The following is a 26,055-nucleotide window of genomic DNA, read 5'->3' on the forward strand; positions in this document are numbered from 1 at the left end:
CAAATATCGAATACGATGCTTAATATGAGGTAAGGATAAGGATTAGGATAGCAACACATGTAGCCGGACCAAGGTGCGGAGTGAGATTTTCTAGATGCCAAACCAAGGATTTAGAAATACATAACTTATCACTTTGCATGCAAGATACTAGGAAAGAATTGTTATAGTTAGAATTATCAAGTTATGAACTTGTGGGGAACACGTAAACCCTAGTTACTTTGATTAATTGATTAAAAATCCAACTGTCAAAGCTGTTAAGTGTCTCTTTCAAGTTCGTTATTTATTTTCACTCATTTAGAAATAGAAACCCCCCTTTTTATGTTTTTACTTTCCAAGGAAGTCATTGACCAAACAATATTAATAACAGGTTGAAGTTAAGTCTAAACTATTTTCCTCGTGGGAACGATCCCAACCTCACTAGTTGGGTTATTTACTTGACACGACCGCTTTACTTCTTATTTGAGAAGTAAGTTTGAGCGTAACATTTATTGATATGTAAACCTAACTACTTAGGCTATAACTGTAGACATGCTGACTCCAGATCAGGTTTTGTTGCTTGGGATTGAACTATGAATAGAGGAAATGGAGTCGTCATAGTGGAAGAAGAAAGTGGGATTTCTAAGGCATAAAGTAGCTCACAGGGAACTTGAACTTGATTTCCATATGATCACAAAATAATATTTTGTTCAAAACAATTTAATGTAAAAATGTAAAATGATGTGGCAATTTTAAACTCAATTTAGTTTTTTTATTCAGAACTCTTGGTCTAGATAATGGCCAGATTGATTTTTTGTTCGAGATTCAAGAGGAAGGAGAGGAACATTGATGCAAGTCTACATATCATAGAGATGGTAGCGGAGATATACAAGTTAGTTAGTGGGTGATGTCTTATAACTAGTTGGTGCTCATTAGTTAGTTACAATTCTGTTACAAAAGTCACAGTTGAATGTTGAGGATTAATTAGTTGAATTCATAAGTGGATTAGACCCATATATACCAGGTAAAAGATTTCAATTGATTCATTGAATGATAATACATTTCTTTTTCTTGTAAAAATTCTCTATTCTAATATCTCGGCTTCCGGTCGTGAATTAGTATCTCAGTTCTTCAAATTCAAAGCTCATAGAATTGTTCTTTTGAATTGATGCTTAATTGACTATCGTTGTGCATCAACCACCGCCAAATGATGCTTTTACAAAAGTATGGCAGTGAGATTGAGAGATGCAATGAGTCTGGAGTGGCTTAAAGTAGTGTGTTTGAACCACTAGGTGATGCCTGATATAGTAAGTGCACTGGGTTGGCAAATCATAATGAAATACGAGGGTCTTTTAGTCATCCCTCTTTTACTGTATAGTATAAATTATTGTCTTCCTTTTAATGGTCCACAAACAGCTAGCTAAAGAAGACTTGTGCAAAAACTTTGAGAAGACTTTGTGAAGGAGCAAACACAACTATGGACGATCCTGTAATTGGTGCTACAGTTCAATTTTTGCAAGAAAAACTGCTTCCTCTCACTATTGCGGAACTCAGTAGCTCAAGGGACTGCAAGAAAAATCTGGAAATGCTTACACAAAATGTATCCTTGATCCAAGCTTTTAGTCATGATGCTAAAAGACGACAAGTTGACAATGAGGCTTGGAAACTATGGCTCAAGATACTTGAGAAAGCTACTGAAAATGCTGGAAATGTGTTTGACGAATCTAGGTATGAATCTATGAAAAGACAAGTGGAGATCCGAAGCAACCCAATGAAAAGTCAGTGATTTCATATCTCATACAAATGTTAAGAACAAAATGTCTCAAAAAATCAACAACATCAATGAAAAGTTGAGGGCTATCAATAAGTTAGCCCAAAACCTCGGTCTTCAATCACTGGTGGTTCCTCCTTAGCAAATTCTACCAATTCGTGAAGCAGATTCCATAGTAGTTGCTTCGGATGCTGTTGGTAGAGACAATGATACTGTAGAAATAAAGAGGATGATGTTGAACATACGAGATGATGTTTTTCTGTGCACCATTCCCATAGTGGGTATGGGGGGTTCAGGGAAAACAACTATCACTAAGAGTATTTTCAACGATGAACAAATCAAGGAAGATTTTGAAAAGAGAGTTTGGTTGTGTCTACCTGAAATGTCAGAAACAGAGAGTTTTCTTCAACTAATCCTCAAATCCTTGACAAAAGAAGAAAGTTGAGGTTCAAAGCAGAGACAAAATAGTTAAGACGCTACAAGATGAGCTGGCAGGAAGAAAGTATTTGATCGTCCTGGATGATTTGTGGCGTCTTGACTCTACATTGTGGGATGAGTTTGTGGACACCTTGCGGGGAATAAATACATATCGAGGAAACTTCATTATTGTGACTACTCGTATGGAACAGGTGACGTCCACAATAACAGCCGTAGGTCCTCCTAGGTTAGAAAAATTAGCAGCAGATCATTGTTGGTCCATTTTTTTTAAAAAAAAGCATTTTTTGAAGGGGAAATTCCAGAGGAAATAGTGCGCATAGAGAACAGGATTGTGGAAAAGTGTAACGGTCTACCTTTGGGTGCAAATGTGTTGGGAGGCCTCTTATGCAACAAGGAAAAACATGAATGGCAGGCATTCTTGATGGAAACCCCTTGTTGCAGGTGAAGATGATAACGAAGAAAATAGCACAAGGAAAATACTAAAACTCAGCTGTGATTATCTACCATCTCCACATCTGAAAACATGTTTTGCTTACTTTGCAATGTTTCCAAAAGATTTTGTGTTTGAAAAGGAACAAATAATCCAACTTTGGATGGCAGAAGGTTTTCTCCGTCCATGTCAAGAGACCACTGTAATTGAAGACATTGGGAACAAGTTCTTTTAACTCTTGTTGCGAAATTCCTTGCTGCAAGATGTTCAATTAGATAAGTGCAACAATATAACACACTATAAGATGCATGATCTTGAGCATGATTTGGCTAGGGATATCTTAAAATCTGAACTATTTGATCTGAGGGGAGTTGGTGGAGAAAATCTTTCTCAAGTGCGATATTTTGGATGGGACTCACCAAGTGATCAAATAGATAAGATAAATGAGCTAGAATGTTTTGCAAACTATTTTGGAGAAGCAATTATATATTGGAAGATATGTTGCTGAGTTTTAAGTACTTAAGAGTTTTAAATTTGTCCAGTTCAGGAATCCAGGAGTTGTCAGACAAAATAGGAAAGCTGATACACTTGAGATATCTTGATCTGTCGGACACTAAGATCACAACCTTTCCCCACTCCATTTGCGAGATTTATAATTTGCAAACACATAGATTCTACAAATTCGGTTCACTCTTGGCACTTCCATATGAGATGGGAAATATGATAAGTTTGCAACACATATACTTCTGTTCTCGGTCTCAGACGCCACTTAACATGGGACAACTGACTTGCTTCAGACCCTACAATATTTCAATGTGGGTTTAGGGAAAGGTCGTCGAATACAAGAATTAGGTCATTTGAAGAACCTTAGAGGTAAGTTGGGATCAATAGTCTCCAATTGGTCCGTAATAGAGAAGAAGATTGAAAAACAAATCTACGGGAGAAACTGAATATTTACAAGCTGGAATATTTATGGTCCCACGAGAAATCAAAAGTATGTGCAATAAATTATCAACATGTGTTGGATGGTCTTCAACCGCATCCTAACTTGAAAACATTACAAGTGAAGAACTACTTGGGTACTAGATTTCCTTCATGGTTCAGTGAAGAATCGCTACCAAATTTGGTCAAGTTGAAATTAAGTGGTTGAAAAAGGTGCAAAGAAATTCCACCGCTTAGCCAACTGAAGTTCCTTCGGAATCTTGAGCTGATAGGACTCGTTTAATTGGAATTCATCAGACCTACATTTTATGGTGTTGAGGTTAATGATAATGGATCTTGCATCAAAATCCAAGTGTTCCTATCATTGAAAGAACTTCTATTGGAGAATATGCATAGCCTTATTGAGTGGAAAGCCTTATTGAGTGGAAGGGAGTGGAATTGATACCAACAACAAGAGGGGTAAGAATGTTTGCTAAGCTTGAGGAGTTGAGGATTAGGTATTATCCATTTTTAAAAAGTAGTCCGAATCAATTTGAAATCCTATGTGAATTAGAGATTATCAGAGTTGACAGTAAAATACCATTGTTGAACTTGTGCAGCAACTTGACATCTCTCATAAAGTTAAGGGTCTATTATGTGAAAGAGCTCACTTGTTTACCAGATGAGATGCTACGCAACAACATTTCACTTCAACACCTATGGGTCTCATACTTGATAGCAAAAACAAATTCAAGAAGCAAAAACAGAGAAAGAGAGGCAGTAAACGTGGAAAGAAATTCGCTTGACTGATATTTTTCAATGCTACTACTGCAGTCTTTTTTATAGCAAAATAAAAAACAAACTTGGACTAAAAATTAGGAATTAGCTTACAAAGCTTTCTCCTGAAAACTAGACAGCAACCCATGTATAAAAAACAACTTACTAAAGACCAGGTCAAACCTATTAGATAGGAGTTTTATTTACTACCAGCTCATAGTTAACTAACATGACTCTTTTAAAACTAACATCCTCCCTTAAATTGAAATCTCTCATTCTTCAGTTTAACTTCAAATTCTTGAAATCTTCCATAGTTCCAATTCCAATCAACCTCCTCAAATTTTGGAAAGGAAACAACCTGAGAGGCTTGGTGAAGATATCTGTCAATTAGTCTTCACTTCGGCAATATTTCAACTCTATTGTTCCTTTATCGTTGAGATCTCGTAGAAAATAATACTTCACGTCTATGTGCTTGCTCTTTCCGTGTAGCACGTACTTTTTGATAGCTTGATGTCTGAGTTATTGTTGCAGAAAATTGTAGTTGCTCTTTCTTGTTTGAATTGTAGTTTTCAATAATTCTTCTTAACTAAACAGCTTGACAAGCACAAGATGTAGCAGCAACAAATTCCGCTTTAGTACTCGATAAAGTGATAATCTTTTGCTTCCTGAAAGACCACGAAACAAACCCCGTGCCTAGCATAAAACATAACCAAAAGTGCTCTTTCTGTAGTCTTGATCTCCTGCATAGTCTCTATCCATAAAGCCAATCAATCTGACTTTTCTCCTTTCTGGTAGAAAATGCCAAAATCTTCTGTTCCTTGTAAGTAGCGAATAATTTTCTTCGCTTCTAACAAATGCATCTTCGTTGGACTCTCCATATATCTACATACAAGACTTACTGCATACATAATGTCGGGTCTTATGGCAGTTAGGTACATTCAATTGCCCACAATTTGTTTGTAAAGCGTGATATCTACCTTCTTTCCTCTCCTATGTTTGTTTAGTTTTAAGCCAAACTCAACTGGTGTGTTGGTGGGATTATAGTTCAACATCTTGAACCTATCTAAGATTTCTTGCGCATACTTCTTTTGGAAAATGAATATCTTATCATTAGATTGCACCATTTTTAATCCAAGAAAGTAATTCATATTACCAAGATCAGACATCTTGAATTCATCCATCATAGACTTCTTGAATTCCGCAAACATGGCACTAAATTTCCCAGTATATATAAGATCATCAACATATAAGCATACAATAAGCATTTTTGCATCATCCCCAATCTTCACAAAAAGTGTATGCTCATATGGACACTTTTGAAAGCCCATTTTCAGAAAATAAGCCTCAATGCAACTATACCAAGCTCGGGGAGCTTGTTTTAGTCCATAAAGGGTCTTTTTTAAGCGACAAACTTTAAGCTCATTTTCAACCTTAACATAACCAGGAGGTTGTTCGATAAAGTTGATTTGACATCCAACTGGAAGATAGACCATGAATTTTGCGCCGCCAATGCAATTACCATATCGTACTCCTGCTTGTATCCCTTAGCCACCAATCGCGCCTTATATTTGTCAATTTCGCCATTTTCCTTCAGTTTTGTCTTGTAGACCCACTTGACGCCAATGGTTTTCTGCTTCTCATGAAGATCAATAAGCTCCCAAGTGTCGTTCCTCTGAATAGCTTCGATTTCAACATCCATCACCTTTCTCCATTTTTCTTCTCTAACAGCACTCTCAAAAACTGCAGGATCGCAGTTTGCAAACAATCAAAATGAGTAATTGTATCATCATTTACCTCAATTCGTGTTACCTCATAGTCTGACATCCATGCAGGCCTTCTTCGAGTACGTCGAAGTGACTGAGTTGTTGAATCAGTTTCTTGCAAAACTGCTGGAAAATTACCACCAGGTGTTTCTGTAATTTCAGCGGTTGTAGTAGCATAATGCTCTGAATTTCCAAGTATTAAGGCCTGATCTTCGAGTTCATTCTCAAATAGGACTGGGGTAGGCTGCTGCATATTCCAATCACAAGCAGTTTCTTCATCAAAAACAACATTTCGACTGATCAGAATCTTTATTGTTTTTGGATTAAATAACTTATATGCCTTGGATGTTTCACTAACACCAAGAAATACACATTTTTCACTTTTATCATCAAGCTTCTGCCTTTTCTCATATGCGACATGTGCATATGCAATGCACCCAAAAATTCGAAAGCGATATATAGCAGGCCTTCTTCTACTCCACGCCTTCTCTGGAGTCATGTTCTTAACTGAAAATGTAGGACTTCTATTCAAGATGTGAATGCTCCAAGTTATCGCTCCTGGCCAAAAACTCTTTTTCATTCTTCCATTTGCCAGCAAACTCCGAACCACATTAAGGATGGTTCTATTTTTCCTCTCTGATACACCATCTTGTTGTGGTGTATAAGCTGTTATAAAGTCTTTTCTAATATTATTAGATTCACAAAAATCATCAAAAACTATAGAGGAATACTTGACATCACGATCCCTTCGAATAGTCTTGATTTTTTTTCTAGTCTCATTTTCTACATGAACCTTGAAGCTTTTAAATGCTTTAAAAGCCTCAGATTTTTCATGTAAAAAATAAACCCAAGTTTTTCGAGAAAAATCATCAGTAAACGTAACAAAGTATCATTTACCTCCATTAGAAACTGGTTTGATTGGGCCACAAACGTCTGAATGCATTAGCTCCAAAACATCATTGGCTCTCCACAACTTCCCTTTTGGAAATTGAGAACGATGTTGTTTGCCAACATCACATTCCTCACAAACTTGCGGTGGAATTGTAATTTCAGGAAGACCTATCACCATATTTTTTTGTTGGAGAACTTTTAATCCCCCAAAACCCAAATGATCATATCTAAAATGCCACAACCATGACGGATCTCTCACTTGTGCTTTCAAATAACAGTGACTATTCTGTATCTTCAACGGAAACTACCTGTTTGAACTCATTTTCACAACAACAATAGCTCCTGTAGTATTATAAATCTCACATGCACCTTTTTTAATAGTTATAACATATCCTTTTTCTTGCAATTGACCAACACTTAGCAGATTACTTTTCAAAGAACGAACATAAATCACATTTGAGATTGCTTCTTCAAAACCATTCTTGGTTCTAATCTTAATATAACCCTTTCCAATTGCACCTCACACTGGAAGAATCACCAAAAATAATTGTTGAACGGAAGTCTTCATTCAAAGAAGAAAAAGAAGACTTATTTCCACACATATGATTGCTGCAGCCCGTATCCAAATACCAAACGTTTTGTTCAAGTTCCTTCTCTCCTTGGACTATCATTAACAATGTCTCAATTTCGTTACTTTCAGCAAAATTTGACTTTTCATCCTTGTCATTAGGCAGCCTGGTATAACATTCAGACTTATAATGACCAAATTTATGACATCGATGGCATTCTACTTTGGATTTGTCAAAATTCCTTCCTCTGCCTTTACCATGGTCATCATTGGCTCTAAAATTTCTATTGTCGTCTTTTATGCCTTCATCTCTATATCCTCGATCTCCTCTTTATCTTCCTCTTACTCTACCTCTACCCCTTCCTCTAAAATTTGAGAAACGAGTATTAGTAGAAGCCTTCAAAGCCTTCTCTTCGAAAGATGAACTGCGGTTCATTTTTTGCTCATGTACCAATAAGGAACTTTGCAACTCGTTAAGCAATAACTCATTTATATCTTTTGACTACTCAATGGAGCAAACGACATAGTCATACTTCTGCGTCAGGGAGAACAATACTTTTTCACAATTGTGACATTAGTCATTTTTTCACCATGAAATCGCATTTTGTTGCTAATCTTCATTGTTCTAGCGCAGTAACTCATTACAGACTCTCCTTCCTTTATTTGCAACGTCTCAAAATCTCTTCCCAAGGCTTCAAGTTGTGCACACTTCACTCTAGCAGTACCTTGATACTTTTTCTTCATCGAATCCCAAATATCCTTAGAAGTTTCTTTGCAAAGAATAGTTTCTAGGATGGGACGATCGATAGCTTGAAGGAGATAGTTCTTTGCCTTCAAATCTTTCAACTTTCTTGCTTCGAACTCCGCCTTTTGAGCAGTCATTAACGCTTTTCTTTCCGCTGGAGCTACAATTCCGTCCCCAACAATTGGTCAATATTCCTTTGATCGCAAGAAGTTCTCCATCAGCATAATCCAATGGTCATAGTGACCATCAAAACGTGGAATAGCTGCTTGAACGTAATTGTTCTCTGAAGCCATAAGCTAGTAATATTTCTCTCTGTTTTTTTTTGTGTGCGTGGATCTAACCTGGCTCTGATGCCACTGATAGCAAAAACAGATTCAAGAAGCAAAATAAAAAACAGATTTGGACTAAAAATTAGGAATTAGCTTACAAAGCTTTCTCCTGAAAACTAGACAACAACCCACGTATAAAAAACAACTTCCTAAAGACCATGACAAACCTATCAGATACGAGTCTTATTTACTACCAGCTCTTAGTTAACTAACAAGACTCTTTTAAAACTAACAATACTGCGGTGAGTTTCATGAACTCCCACAAAACTTGTATAATCTCCGTTCTCTTAAGAGCTTAATGATTGACAGCTGCACCAATTTCAGTTCCTTTCCTGTTCCCACCGGAGAGAATTATTTGACTTCCCTCCAATGTTTTCATTTATACAATTGTGATGGATTGACAAGTTTGCCAAGTGGAATGCTAGAGCATTGTTGTTATCTGGAGTCTTTGAGGGGTCCTCTATTGTAACAATTTAGTTTCCTTCCCTTTACATGTGGGGGAAATGACTTCACTTTCATGTTTGAGTTTATCACATTGTCCCACAGAGGGCCTTTACCATATCACTGGGTTACGGTGTTTGGAAATTTGTTCTTTCTCAGAGATGGTGGATTTTGAGGAATTCCAGTTGATACTTAATGGCATTCAGTCTCTTCATGCAATGGAGGTGTAAGGACAAGTGCACTGGGATTCTCTGCCCTATCAGCTTATGCAACTATCTCACCTAACAGAGATACGAATATATAGAGTTGGAATCAAGGCTTTTCCTCATAGGTTTGGCAACCTTACTTCTCTAAAATATTAATGCTAGTTGAGTGCAGACGACTACAACATCTGGACTTCTCAAATCCCATGACAAAATCATGATATGTATGGATAAATGATAGTCCTTTGTTAGAAGCTCTGCCAGATGGGCACGTCAACCTTGTTTCTTTGCAAAAGTTAGTTTTAGGGAAATGTTAGAGACTAATGCATCTGCCATCCAGAGATGCCATGGGACGCCTCCAAAATTATGGAATCTGGATATTGAAGGTTGCTCAATGTTAGAAGAGAATTGCACAAATCGGAGTGACTCAAACTCCCAATGGTCCAAAATTTCCCACATTTCAAAAATCAAACTAGATGAAAACATAATTCAAGACTTGCGTAAGTTTCTGTTTCTCTTTCAGTTTCAGTTTCTGAGTTGCATTTTTAATTATCATTTTCTGCGAGTTACTATCCTCCATTCTCCTTTTAGAGTTTCCCAAACTTTTTTTTTGTTTCACTTGAAACAAATTTATGAATATTTATTTATGTGTGTGTTTTCTCATTGGTTATTAGTTTCAAGATAATGCTAGAACGTTGTTGTGGGTGGCATTTCAAGTCAAAATCCATAGGCGCCAATTACATTGGATAAACTTTCATTTAGAATTATGTAACAAGTTTATCATTTCACTCTCATGACACAAGTTTTCTGTTTAACAGGGTTTGTTATGTACGACAAAGAAACCACCACATTTGTTTTGTTGAAGAATAGAATCTTCAGCCGTAGACTCTTTCATGAGCATTTGGTAAAGACTGCATAATCTCTCAATAGTTTACTCTTCTAACAGGGATACCAACAACTATTAAGTACTAATATTCGGTCATTGATTTGTTCAAGTGAAGCTATTCTTTTATGTACGGGTATGTTTTGATAAATGTCCGCTCAGGTACTTTGTTCAAGGTAGAAAAGGTATTCGTGGATCGAGCCATCAAATTCTTTCCATGAGCTATTCATGAGATGAAGCTAGAAGGTTACTGTCTTTACTGACTGCAACTTAAGACTTGAAGGCTATGCGGAAGTATGAGGTATGCCTAAGAACAATTTCGTCAATTTTACTTTTCAGCTCCTTTTTCTCGTTAAAATACTGAAACGTTTAACAAGTATTATCATTCAGTAATGTAGTCTTTCTCTTAATCCTCAGTTATTATTATACACTTCATTATATGGGATGATTCTGGTAAAGGAAATTGTTCTTTCTCGTTGAAGAAAGTGAAGTATTTGATTGGCATTACATTTTTGGTATGCATAGGGTTCTTGGCATAACACATAAATATACTCTTTAACTTAATTTAATTTTATATTTATGCTCTCCAACTTTGAGTGTGTACAAATAGGCATTTGAACTTATATAAAGTTAAACAAATAGACACGCGAGTCCTACTTATCACAATACACGTAGGAGATAAATTTCCATTTAGGATGTCATTTAGGACGTTTGTGTCTATTTGTTTAATTTTATACAAGTTTAAGTGCCTATGTGTGCACACCTAACGGGAGGACATAAATCTGAAATGCAGCCAAGTTAAAAAACATATTTATGTCTTGTGCCTAGGATTCTTAGGTGCAAGACAAATTTCATTTTGAATTCCGTTGATAGTAGACGCTTTGTTCACAGTCTTCAACATTATTTTAATTTTCAGGGGACAGATTAAACCTTGTGGACATTGGAGCGGAGATATTATTTACTAGGATTTGACAGTAGAAGCCTTTAATTTCTTGCACCAGTGTACATGCCTTAGAGTTTTTGTTTTCATCAAACATTTTGAACTTAATACTTATCTGCTGCATCATTGCCTAGCTAGTTGATAGCTTCTTTAATTTAGCTCTGCGTTTCCTCTTCAAGTTTATCTTAGCCTTTTAATTCCTCATAATAATCAAAGAGGATAGATGGTACAGAGTCAGGTCCATCTCCGTTTGAATTGTCGGTCCATGTTTCAGTTGGGCCAGGGCATGAAGGAGATGTTGGGAATGAACTATTGGTCTGTAATGTTTACGTGGACTTAGGCAATCCTTCAACTAGCTTTTTGGTCGAATTGGGCCTAAATGTCATGTGTTGTTACACCAAGAGTCAAGTTTCACTTTCGTGAAGAAAACAACTAAATAAAATTAAATGTGTACCATTAAAGCTTAATATATTCAAAATGGTTATGTCGCTATATTCGATAAATTCTCATGATCTAGTTAATATTTATCATAAATAAAAAAATATATGAGGTCATATCTATGACCCCATGAATATCGAATTTTGTAATCTCAGAAGTAAGTCTTTCATTTCTTATTAAAAAAAAAATTGGAGGAGGAACAAACATCATCAACCGGTATGGAGCAAACATTTATGTATGAAAATAAGATGTGTCTTAATAAACCCACATTATTATCTGGTGACAGTATTGAATACTTTTTTATTCAGGTTAAGAAATATATAATTGTATTTATATTTTTAATTTATAATATTGTCATTAATCTAAGAAATTTGATGAGCTTAACTTTAAATTTATTATAAATTTTATTTATTATTTAACTAGAATTTGAAGACGGACTTAAAAAACACAAAAAGCATGATATATCTGTCAACTTTGTCATATAAAAGTGATATATCCCTCGTTATAAAAATAACTCACATATACACCTAGCGGTACAAATGACTTACATATACCCGATCATTCAAAAATGACTCACATATACTCGTACCGTTATAAATGCAAAAAACTAATAATAATTTCTTTTTGAAAAATCATTCTTTGATCTTTTTCACACAGAAATTATTTTCTGATCTCTCACTATTATTACTTGAGCCTTTTATTCTTATTTTATTTTTTTCTTTCATTTGTTAGTATAAAAATAAGAGAAATGGAAAGAAATAAGTGTGAATGAGAAAAGATTAAAAAGTTAAAAAAGAATTTAAAATGAATTATTTTGTCTATATTGTAATTTAGATTTTATAAATGTAAAAAAAAATGTTTGTGGCATTTATGATAAATTTTTACAAGAAAATAATTGAAAAGAAGATAAATTTGACCATCAAAACAATAAATTCAAATTAGTAGATAAAAAAAATAGTCAAAAAAAAAAAACACGTGAGAAGGTCAAATATACTCCTAAATGAATTATCTTTTCTTAATAAAAACAAATAATTTAAATTACTTTCTTTCACTTCCTTTAATAAAAAATGATATATGTGAGTCAGTATATCAATCAATAGTAGGTAGAGTGTCCCTTAGGAAGACCTAAGAAGATTCCTATTTTTTCAACTTTATTCAAGTTAAAATTGTAAATCAAACCGTACTTATTATTTTAAGTAGATGTATTTATATCAACCATAAGTCTTCTTTTTGTTGAAAATTATCTTTCCAACAAAATTAACAATATTCATCATTTTCCTACAAAAATTAACAAACATAGTGTTAGTATTGAAAACTAAAATATATAATCTACATGCTTTTTGCTCTAAAAAGTTACCACAAAATCTATCTTACTTTCAGTACTTTACAATCCTAAAGTTTGCGATCCGTTTTCTAGGGATCACTAATATCTTGATCCTATAATAATCTTTGCACATATAGATATAGGGTTGCATTAAAAAAATATATATGGAGAAAGAACAAAAATTGAGAATGAATGAGATGAACTAGGATAGAAATAATTTTGATTCATATAGTGCACTAATTTAATGCTCTATATGACTTTGAAATTAAACGATTGTTAAGATTTGATCCGTTGCTAGTACACTAATTTAGTGTGCTAAAAATAATAATTTTCACATGTTATGTTATAACCAGAAATAATAACGATATTATAAATTTCATATTTATAATTGAATTTGTAATCTTCATTAACCAACTCCACCTTTTTTCACTTTATTTAGATTCCTTCCTTAAACAGCGATTCATATATATATATATATACTTAAATTTCATATCTTATGTCTTGATTGTGTAATAAAGGTACAATTATTAAAAGACACTATAGATACCTCCTATTTTAATTATTATTGTTTTCCAGTTATAACATAACATATTCAATTTGAACACACACTCTATACATGTATATTCAAAACTATCTAAATACATTATATTATGCTTAAGAATGATAGTGCAAATGACAATTGTTGATTTCAATAAAAATAACTAAACTATATTTTATAGATGCATAAAGTTTTATGGTTTTTGTTTAATATATTTGTTCACTTTGCATTTAGTAACAAGTAGTCAGGATGGCCGAGTGGTCTAAGGCGCCAGACTCAAGTTCTGGTCTTCGTAAGAGGGCGTGGGTTCAAATCCCACTTCTGACATTTTCTTTTGCTTACTTTTCCTAATTAATTTTTTTTTCTTGTTCTTAAATTAATTATTTTTTTTCCTAATTTTTTCTTTTTTTTCTTCTTCTTCTTAAATTAATTAAATTTTTTGTCCTATTTTTTTCTGACATTTTTTCTAATTAATTTTTTTCTGACATTTTTTCTAATTAATTTTTTTCCCTAATTCTTTTAATTTTTTTTTCTTCCTAAATAATGTTGTGTGACTCATTTAAATAAAAACTTCAGAAAAAAAAATAGATTCAACTTTTTTTTCTTTACAAAATAAAAGTAATGTGCTGATAACTGATAAGCTTGATTTTTTTTTTTTTGACTATTAAATTGGATACTATCGTACTCTATTAGTAAGGTACTGTTAAAAAAAGAAAGATTCAATTTTTTTTTTCTTTTTAAAATAAAAGTAGTGTTCCAATAAGATTAATTTTTGTTTTGACTATTAAATTGGATATTTATGTATCCTATTAGTTAGGGCACTGTTCATGATTTGATTAAAATTCTCCTTACAAATTGAAACTGAACCAAATCAGTTAAAATTAATCAATATTCTTAAGGTTTTGATTCTATTTTTTAAGAAAACTAGTGATTCGTAGTGCCGGTTTAATATTTCTGGTAAGATTTTACTTTATTTAGCAAAATTTATCATTACAATTGTTTTTTTATTTCTACAAATTTACAAACCATTATTTATCTTGGTAACTTTTGTTTTATCTTTTAAATATTCGATGATATTGTTATCTCTCATGCACTTATTATTTGAATTATAACTATAAAATTTTTCGAATATATACATATTCACATACATAACTTTTCTTATTTTTATTTTTTATAATTTTTTCTATTTTAGAAGGTCATGAACATAGAAAAGGTGAAAATGTCCAATATTAAAAAAATATACTTTTTGTAAGTTTTTGTGATATAAACAAAAAGAATAAATGGACATTTTATTTTTAGTTGTATCAAATAAAATTTCAAATTTACTTAATTTTATTTAGTTGCTTGTTTAATTATTATTTTTCTCTATAATTATAACAACCTAGTATTCATTTATTGCTTCAATGCATAAATAAATACATGTAAATAAGAAATTTTCACAAATATTTTCGTAAGCAATTTCAAAATAGAATTCTTAGTCGTCCACCACGATATTACTACATCTCTCATATTATTTTTTCACTATTGCATTTTATAAAAAATAAAATACAAAAAGAGATGACCATGAGTGTGTTTACTGATTTGCAAAAAGAAAATCACACTTAATGAAGTTATCTTGCTTAGTTGATAAATCTTTTCTTTCTAAATATGTTGTTGCTGATAATATTACATTTTCATATAATTTGTAGTGAAAAGAGTAAATTGACCATGGAAGAAAATTTTAATTTACAATGAACCAGTTAGATGAGTAATAATTCCAATCAATAACGAAAAGTCAGTAACTTCGTATTCTTAGTAATATCATATATCTATGTGATCTACAATAAGAAATTTAAACGACAATCACATTTTCTTTATTCACGGAGAACTAATTATTACGTAATTATAATTAATAAACCTTAATATTATACTATACATATTTAGATTTAGAAAGAGACATATTGAATAGAATTAGAACTTAACTTCCTAAAACAAAAATAAAATCTTTTAAAAAATTAAATAACATTGATAATAATAAATAATAATAAGTTAAAAATTACCATATATACATACGTTAAAAAGCTTAAGAATAATAAGGATGTTACCATATTATATCCAAAAGCTTCATGGTAATATCCTTGACGTATATATATACATTAAAAATTAATCAAGAATGGATAAAATAATCTCTTAGCTTACCTCTTTTGCTTTCATATAAAAAGCTTCATAATAATTATCCTGTTTAAAAGGATGCTAACATATATACATCAAAAATAAAGATCATGAATGGATAAAATAATAGGAAGAAGGTGAAAGAGAGAGAGAGAGAAAACTACATGAAACCCTCCAAAAGGTATAAGAAGATATGAAAAAAATACTTACATGAAACCCAAGGAAAATGTCTAAGAAGGTATGAATAAATAGGAAAATGAATTGTCTAATTGACTTCATGTGATTAAGAATTTTTTTAAAAAAACTGACAATACGTGGGTTGCTGGAAAAAATGTGTTAAATGTACTAAAGGCTAATAATAATGAAAGTGAATAATTGTTTTTAAAGGTTATTGAACAGAAAATGAGAGAAAAAAAAATTAAAATTCTAAAAATTAAAATGAAATAGTATACTGATCAATGAAGCATGCCACATCAGCGTGATTTTATTCAGCTTTTATTATATATAGATTGGTACTATTTGACATGAAAATGATTTGAGCTAAGTAAGAATTGAAATGATTTAGGCATGCGGAGAGGAGAAATGTAGATGCCCCTATGAGGAAGTGCAAGAGGTTGACAATAACAGATATAATGAGAGGTAAAGATAAACTAAAGAAGTATTGATGAAGGTGTTTAAACAAAAAATGATACATCTTGAGCTTACCACGGAAATGACTTTGAATAGGAGTTGGGGTTTAAATGTTGCAATTTAGAATAGAAATTTAGTCGGTAGTTGAACATTCTCTCGTTTTCTATTGGGATAGGCTTGATGCTCCTATTTGGATATTCTTTCTTATTTGTGGTATTAGCACAATCCCCGTAATCTTTGTTATTCAGTTTCAATTGTCACCTTAATTAACGTGTGAATATTTTGATCATCACATTATTCTGTTGTCTTATTATTCTTTCCTTCGTACATTATTGAAAGTTTATTACAAAGAAACTCTACATTTCTTTGAGGTCTCCAAATTAATTTCCCTTATGATATGACATTAAATTTTTGGTAAAATATTATTTGTGGGATTACTATGATACTTGATTGTTTTTATTATTTTAGTTAGAATAATTAGTTTTGATACCATTATTCCATTATTTGGCACACATAATTTCACGATACTAGTTATACGATAACTTATTGCAAAATAACAAGAAAGATGAAGTTAGTGCTAAAATGTATGGGTTGTTTAGTTTAAAGAGATACTAAGATTATATTTATAGGTCATTTGGTTGGTCAAATCCAAATAATATATATAACATAATTTCTAAGAATAAGTTGTTTGTTTATAAAAATATTTTTTATTTTATTTAGGTTTTTTTTTTACAAGTTTTAATTAAGAACTCTTAAAAATAAAATTATCATCTTATTTATCTTAAATATGTGTATATGCGCATTTTCATAATTATGTAGTATGCTTTTACATAGGATTGACCGAAATTGTTGTTACGATATCAAACTTTGGAAAGGACCTTTTATCGCCTGTACTATTTAATAGTGTATTTTAAAGGTATATATGTGTCTACACGGACATCATAAATAATTAAAGGTCTAACCCATTGATGGCCCTCTAAACTTGGCAGTAATTTTCACTTAGACACTTTAACTAAGTTTTGTTCATTTTAGACACCTCATGTCGTGTCTCGTTGTGTCATTTTAACACTTTTTACTGACATGACATAGTGTCAACTCGTTAAAGGCTTATTTAATCATTTTTATTTTATTTTATTTCATTTTCTTCCTCATTTTTAGCCATCATCTCTCAAAACTTGAACTCCTTCCATGGAGAAATAGGTTTGATCATGCTATAGACAAAAAAATGAACTTTAATATAAAGAGATTTCACAAAAAAATAAATTTCAAACCACTAAAAAATCACGATTCATGTTGTCACAAAGAAGAAGGGCAGTGAAAAATCTTAAAAGACAATAAATGGGGTGGGAGAGGGGTGGAAAAGACCGGATTGAGGTTAGGATGGACTAAGGTATAGAAGACGTTGGGTGGATTGGGGGGGGGGGGTGATAGTGAAAGAGATGGTTTGGGTGGGTGGGTAGGGGTTGGAGTGGGTGGTCAGAGAAGATGACCTTGGTAGATTTATTTATTTTTTAATTATTTTTTTGTAAAAAATTTCACGTGTCATTAAGTCATTTGCTACTTCTTCATTCTACTAAAATATTATTATTTAATTTTTTTTTAATATATATGCCATGTGTTTTTATTTAATCTGTCACCTTGAGACGTCATCGGTTAGTGCGTTACACACACTTTGTATATTTAGTTGATTGTTACAACAATGCTAAAATGACACAATGCAGAATGACATGAGGTGTCTAAAATGAATAAAACTTTAGTTAATGTGTCTAAGTGAAAATTGGTGTCAAGTTTAGGGGGTCATCGATGTGTTAGGCCATAATTAAATATTGCATCATTTTAAATAGTAGGCCAAAGTCATATGCGGTCACTCAAACTTGTTCCGATTATTCATTTTGGCACCTCAACAAGACATACTACCTATTAAACACTTCTACCATTCTGAATTTGAACAATTTGAATATTTTTTTTGAGAATAAACTAAAATTAGAGGATGTGTAAAATACACTCGCGCTGACATGTCAATTTGACCAATTAAATGATGACATGTATTATTTTTGAATCCAAAAAATTATTTAAACATTATATTATAAAGTAAAAAAAATTATTTTAAAGTAAAAAAAATGAAAAAAAAAATCTTAAACTTAAACACCCACTTCCCGTGCCTTCTACTGAACCCAAAACATACATTTCTCTCTAACTCCATTAATGGCGACCCTCCCCCTCTCTGTACAGTGCCATCTTCAATCCGATAAATTTTTCTTTATATCAGCTTTTTTATTAATTATAACTTTTTACTTCATCTCGTTTTTTAGGTAGGCAAAAATGGGGGAAAAAATCTCTCCGAAAAATTTCTAAGTTTCATTTGTCATTGTCGAAAAAAATGGAATTATTTTAATTTTTTTTATGTTTCATAATCGATTAATTTTTTTGGATGAAGAAACATCCTTACATTAGGCTAATATACATCAATTTAAAGTCAAAACAACACATTTGCAACAAATTAAAAACTTCAATAAAAATTTGAGCAAAGTAAATAATTGATAAAAAAACTCCTCCAATAAATTCAAACAACTGGACATCAATTTAACACCAAATTATTAAATTAACAACAAAGATACAAACTCAAAACTTAAATCCTTTACAAATTAAACATGAAAGAAAATGACGGTAATAATGGTGGAATGGTGGTGCAACCAATCCTAATATGGATGACAATGGGGTCAAAAATATAACAACAATCGAGCTAAAAAAAGATTAAGTATCAGGAGAAAATAAGAGGAAGAAAAAGGGGTGTGTAGCGGCGGTGATAGTGGTAAAATGATGTGTGATGGAGGAATGAGTGCCAAAGAAGATGAAGAAGAAATAATAGTTTTTTTTTCAAAAAAAAAGAAGGTCCAATTCAATACCTTCACGCGCCTAAAAGGTGTGGGTTACAAACAATGTGTCACATAGACAAAAAATGTTCAAATGGTTCATATTAGGAATGATTAAAGTGTTCAATAGGTAGTACCTCTAGTTGAGGTGTTTAAATGAATAATCGGGACAAGTTTGAGTGGTTGCATATGACTTTGGCCTAAATAGTAATATGTGGGCATATATATACCTTTAAAATGAACTATTAAATAGTGCAGGGGTAAAAGGTCCTCTATAAAGTTTGATATCGTAACAACAATTTAGGCCAACATTGAAAAAACATTTCGACCCTTTTCCCCTTTTAAATATAAAACATCCATCTTATTGAACTTAAAAATAAAATTTTACTCTTTAGTTTGTTAGAGTGAATTTTTTTTTATTGTTGATATAATTTTATTTAATCATATATATATCAGACATATAATATAAAATATTAAGGCTATCTACATTTTAATTGATATATAAAATATAGATTTTCAAGTGAAAAAATTATTTAATTAAAAATAATAATTCAATAAAGAAGTGAACATTTTTTTAAGAGAAATCAAAATATAAATAAACATAAGAATTAATCAAATAAATTTAACATATAATATATTCTTAAACAAAAAATATATTTATATAGTATAAATTTTTAATAAAAAAATATACAATAAGAATGGAAATAAAGCATAGTAAGGGATACTAAATTTTTTTTAATATACAATGTATGTTAAAATGATGCATAAAAGAGGGATTGAAGTGGTACCTTAAATTTTTATTATTCTGATATTAATATTCCATCCACTATTTAATAGGAATAACTATCCCATATTTTGTGACAAAACAAAAAATTAGGCATTTTGAAAACTTTAGTTAATTAGGAAAAATAACTTAAATACACAACTATAATTTTTATATTCTCCAATTTTTCCTACTTTTTTTAAATATTACATAATTCCCTATTTTTTTTTATTTTAGTGTAAGTTTTTAGATACATTACACTCTCTCTCCTATAATACACATTTACCAATTTTAATACCTATTTTTTCTCCATTAAAACACTCAACCTCTTAAATCAGTTTTTTAATTTTAAATTTTATCCATTTAAACACTCAACCTTTTAATCAGCTTTTTGATTTTGAATTATTAAATTTAATTAAATTTAAATAAAAGAACAAATTTTGAAATTTTGAATTTCAAAATTCAAAAAATCAGGAAGCAGGGGTAACTTCCAGTGCCTTCTACCGTTTTGTTCTTACCAACGTCAACTTTCACTTCTTTTTTTTTCCTTAATCGTCTTCATTCGACTATTTCTTTCTAATTTTGAATCTTCTCAACCCAACATATTTTTTTTATTTTCTTCTTTTTATTCTAATCCATATTTGACTATTTCTTTCTAATCTTGAATCGTATGAACCCAGACCCTTTTTATAGTTAATCCATCAACAATTCGTATATTCTTCTCTTTTTTGTTTTTGTTAATTGTTATATTACATCATAGTAATGGATCCGTCAATTAATAGAAGGATATATGATTCCGACGATGATAATTGGAAAGAAAATAGGAAAAAGTCTTTGCATGATCCTATGAATCTTCAAAAGGATTCAAACAAAGACCATGGCGAAACATCAAAGGTTGTAAAAATACAACAAAAAAGGAAAAAAGAAGCAGCAAACACTGTTGTTAGGCCTACATTGTCTCGGGTTAGTATTTTGGTACTTAAAAATGGTGTTGTTTAAATTAGTAAAATTTTTAAGGAATCAAGTGTGCTTGCTGATACATTTGAAAAAGGGTGTATAGTATTTTAGATGGTCAACTGATACGTGAATTTGTTGTGTTTCATAATATTTTATATGTATCATTAAGTTTTTGAAAATTATTATAATGTATCATCAATAAGTGTAGTAAAGTATAAATTGTACTTCATGATACATGTAGAATCTGTGTATACATTGTTTAGTCAATGTACTGATACATGTAGTAGCTATGTATCACATGTTTTGCATGTAGTATGAATTCCTGAATGATATCATGTATCAGTAAGGTATTAGTTGTTTAGTTTATGTACTGATACATGTTTTGAAATTTGTTATAATGTATCATTCACTAAGTTTAATAAATGCTTCATCAGATATAGTTGATGATACATATAGATTCTTTGTGTATGTTGCTTAGTCGCTGTTTATGATACATGTATTAGACATGTATCACATGTTATAATGTTTTAGTTAATTCACTGATACATGTTATAGACATGTATCACATGTTTCTATATCGTTTTAATTTGCGGTTTTATTTTCAAATTGCAGCCACTGAAGTACAAGATTAAAAAGATACCAACACATCCCATAAGGTTTGCTGTCAATTTTAACAACAATTTCCTAAAGGACTTTGAAAAATACGTAGGGGACAATGTTATCCAAATGTTTAAGGATACAATTTTTGGACCCTTTTTAGACATTTCTAAATGTAATTTTTAGGGCCAAATAACTAAGTGATTATTGCTTTTAGAATTGGAACAAAGCAACCCTAATGTGTTGCATATTAGACTTTCCAACGGGTGTGTCCTGAAATTTGGTATAGATGAATTTGCATTATTAACAGGACTTAAGGTCAGAGGAAATACCAATGATTTCAAATACCCAGAACAAACTAATTGTATGCTTTTTAAAAAGTATTTCCCTGGTGAAGTCAATAGTGTTACAAAGCATCAACTAGTTCAAAGGTTTAAGATGGGTAATTGGGAGAGCAATCAGGATGTACTCCAAATGTCTATATTGTTCTTTATTCATATATTTGTATTAGCTACTCTTGATAATACAGCGATATCTATTGTCGACTTTCTAATGGTTGAAGATGGTAGATATCAATATTTTCCTTGGGTTCAACTATCATTTTCCAAACTAATTGGTTCACTTAGACAGGATTTTGACGTTAGTAAAAAGTTGTACCGATTATATGGGATGCCATATGCACTAAATGTTTGGATATACGAATGTGCATCCAATTTAAATTCAGAAATAGCTGTGAGAGAACGCAATGTCATCCCAAGAATATGCAATTAGAGAGTTGTGTCTGAAAAGGCAAAGTTTGAAATGCTTATGTCTACCATTTTCCAAGAGGTAAAATTTTATTTTTGTATATGGAATATCGTTATTTATGTCTTTGTGATACATTATGAATTATTACTGTATCTAACAGTTAAATTATCTTATGTGTTTGTGATACATTTAGAATGCATGTTCAAACATTGTCCCACCAGTAGAGGAAATTGAAGCTTTTGATATTGCTCAGGTTGAACATGCTCATTCTACATCAATACCATTAATACAACCAAACGAGGAAGATGATTTAGATGATTTCTCCACAAAACCGCCCGAACAGTTATTGAGGACATAGTCTAGAGTGTTTGATACATCTCCTCCACCACCGCCAAAAAGAAGAAAAAAATCGATTATTCAAAAAAAGAAGGTGTCAGAACAGAAACAACCTGATCAATCAAATGTGTCTCCGACACCGGATGATGATGTACATGTTTCCATGTCAAGTTTGCCTTAACATTCGAATGCTGATGATGCACATGGTTCTGTTCCACAAGTGTCACCGAAATCGGCTGCTGATATACATGGTTCTGTTCCAGACGTTTCTCAGAACCCAACTGCTGATGTTCGTGGATATGCAGATTCACAGAATGTCAACAATATAATTCCTCATATTGAAGAGTTGAAAGGACATTTGAAAACTTATGTAAGTAAATTATTTTATTATTTTTAAACAAACTTTTATTTATCCTAAATGTATCTATAATTTTTAGGTTGACAAGAAATTTGAGGAACTGATTATTTTGATAAAAGCAAATCACTCCCAGCTGATGCAATCTATTAGCAAAGAGAACATCAATTTTCAGGCTGATACAAGCACATTTGAGTCTGACAAACAAACATCTCAGCAAATACCAGTTGATTTCGATGATATGGGTGGTGTAGCTGAGGATGGTGGTGGTTTTTCTGATAAAAATGGTGAGCATCATATCGTCGACGATGCAGGGGATGTCGATATGGATGGTGTTGGTGTTTCCATAAATGAGGGTGAACAAATAGTCAGTGATAATCCAAAGGTAATGTTTATGATACAATTGGGTATGTTGTGTATCATGCACATATAGTCAATGCTTTGTATCATGATCATTTTTTTTATCATTTTATATTTTGTCATGTATCATGCATATTTACTCAATACTATGTATCATGTGATTGTCATCAATGTTACGTATCAGCACAAATTATATTAACAATTTTTATTTCAAAACTGCATATTCAGGATGGTGACGCACATCAGTCGCACCAAGATTTAAATGAACATATCATGGACCAAGCCGTTGATGACAATGTTCATCACAACATCCCTCATGTGTTGCCCGAAAAAATAACAACGGATTCATCAGTTTATTTTTCAATTTTGATTTATGACACACAATTTCATTACACACAAATTTATTCTAAAAATCATTACATCATATTATACAGGATTCTTCAACTTCAACAACAATATCGCCATCAACTCAAGCAGCAATAGATGCGCTTATCAAAGATTTCGGTAAAAATGCTACCAATGCTAGACCATTATATTCTTATGATCCACAGAATATAACTAGCAGCCAGTACTTGTTGACCGACAGTCAATTACCCACTGATATTCCAATAACGGAGATTGCTGTTAAAACTGATGCAGTCACTCCTGCGCATAGAAATAGAATGCCTTCGAGAAGGATTCAATCTCCATATTGTACTTCTTTTGGGTCAAGCGAGAAGGGAAAAGAGAAATTGAAGGATATGGCTCGACTCCATTTCACGTTCGAAGGATGTGGCATTGCAGATAAAGTTTCGCCGAAACTTATTGAGGATTACATGAATTGGTTGTTGAGGGGGCTTCTAAAAAATCATAACAATAAGTAAGTTTTATACATTTTTTTTCTCAGTGTTAGGCGTAATCATTTTATATACAACTAATTCATGATACTTTGTTATATAAAAACTGTAAATAAGTCCGTGTTATGTATCATGTACATACATTGAAAACTTATGTATCATATATGCAGGAACCCATCGGACGATAAATACAGATCAAGATCTTCTTCTTTTGGATTTACGATGATGGACTTTGTTGTTACTTTTCCAATGAACAAGAATTGGTTTTATGCCATGTCACAGCCAAACAAATGTTGGTCTGATGAGGTAAAATATTAAACTATTTATGAAATATGTATCAGTCATAACTATATTATAACATCATGATACATTCTGTATGAGTATCATACTATTTAATTAGCAATGATACATTCTGTATAAGTATCATACTATTTAATTTGCAAAAGTATCATACTATATTCACTAATTATTTCTTTTTTTATATTGTTTAGATGTAAATAATTTCTTACTCTGTTTTCATTTTGTTTATAGCACATCGATGTGATTTTTTACTACCTTCGTAAAAAATCAAAACTTTGCAGCATGGATCAATACAGATACACAACAACCCACTGTTTGTTCATGTCACATGTAAAAAACTGTTATGATAGATATTACATGGACGATGATGATGATAGTCTTACTACACAAGAACATATTGATCGCGCTTCAGTTGTATCTGCACATGAGAGGTCAATAATTAACATCATCAAAGGGTTTGGAATACCAGCTGCTTTACCATGGCATCTTGTAGATGAGGTCTACATCCCAATTAACTGTGATCAAGAATTCCATTGGGTGTTGGCTGTTGTTGAGTTGAAAAACAGGTTGATAAGGGTTTTTGACTCATCAATTAGCACAAGGAAACAAACAATTCCTCATGAGATCAAGATGTTGTCTAAAATGCTTCCTTCATACCTACTTGACAGTGGATGAACGCACAAAATTTGCTGATTGTCAAGCATATAAAGACAACAATAATGGCTCACTTCTGGAGCCTCAAGTTCCTTTCATGATAGAATTTGCACAAGACATCCCTACACAGGAAAGCGATAGTCTGTAAGTATCAAGAATTATTCATTTGCCCTTTTTAATGTATCATTAAGTTTTTAATTTATTCTGTATTTTTTGTAGAGACTGTGGGTTATATGTTACTGCATTTGCCGAGTATATCAGTGACCAAATTAATATATCTTATGCTGATTTTAATCCTGATTACCTGCGTCAAAGATATGGAGCATTGCTGTGGAGTTATGGAAGTGAGAAGGCTAAGTGCGGATATGTTAGCGACAATGATGATCCACCAAAATCCAGGGGCGTAGTCACACCACCACCAGAAGAAGATTTAGTTCACATGGTGTAGCATTTCATGATAAAACAATGTTTTAATGTTATATTTATTATTTTTATATGTTATTGAACAACTATTTTTATCCTTTTTAATGTTATTTTTTTGGTTTTGTCAATTTCCATGAATATTTTTTTTCACATTACGTAACAAATTTATTTATATTGAAAATATAAATATCAAATGATAGATATAAAGATTTTTAAATTTTTAATTAAACATAGACACAATAAATATACTGTCAAAACCATGTTTAAATCATTTAATAAAGTATAATCAAAGTATTTATAATTAAACATAGACGTAAAGATTTTTAATTTTTTTATTTAATCGAGATGATGCACTGCCAAAACCAAATGATACATATGTACCAAACACACACTAAAAATAACTGATACATTCGCTAAACTGTATGTATAATGTACAATATGTTACACTCTAATCCTTAAATTTTACAAGATATTTAGGTAAATTGAATAGCATATTCATATGAATTGGTATTATTTTTTTAAAGGAAAGTTATTTACTGTATATTTCAATAAAAGCATAACAAAAAAAGCATTACACAAGTTAAATTATATAAATTCACTTGATACATGATTTATAGTCATTCTAAAGTACACAATAACCTCAACAATATATTTGTATTTTTTATCTAATGGAGATGTATCATTGTGCAAACCAATG

At 31.7% G+C, this 26,055-nt stretch overlaps 2 long non-coding RNA genes and 1 other non-coding gene across 3 annotated transcripts; all 3 read left to right on the forward strand.

Moving 5' to 3' along the window:
* Window positions 1-13,619: 13,619 nt before the first annotated feature.
* Window positions 13,620-13,703, forward strand: TRNAL-CAA (transfer RNA leucine (anticodon CAA)). Its single transcript has one exon. It is a non-coding gene; the product is annotated as a tRNA-Leu (tRNA).
* An 8,980-nt stretch (window positions 13,704-22,683) lies between these two features.
* Window positions 22,684-24,221, forward strand: LOC138339106 (uncharacterized). Its single transcript, XR_011212159.1, has 3 exons — window positions 22,684-23,170; window positions 23,392-24,004; window positions 24,152-24,221. It is a non-coding gene; the product is annotated as an uncharacterized lncRNA (long non-coding RNA).
* On the forward strand, window positions 24,216-25,486 carry LOC112940176 (uncharacterized). Its single transcript, XR_011212160.1, has 2 exons — window positions 24,216-24,287; window positions 24,513-25,486. It is a non-coding gene; the product is annotated as an uncharacterized lncRNA (long non-coding RNA).
* The last annotated feature ends 569 nt before the right edge of the window (window positions 25,487-26,055 follow it).

This window comes from Solanum lycopersicum, chromosome 10 (genome assembly GCF_036512215.1).
Source record: "Solanum lycopersicum chromosome 10, SLM_r2.1".
NCBI classification, from domain to species: domain Eukaryota; kingdom Viridiplantae; phylum Streptophyta; class Magnoliopsida; order Solanales; family Solanaceae; genus Solanum; species Solanum lycopersicum.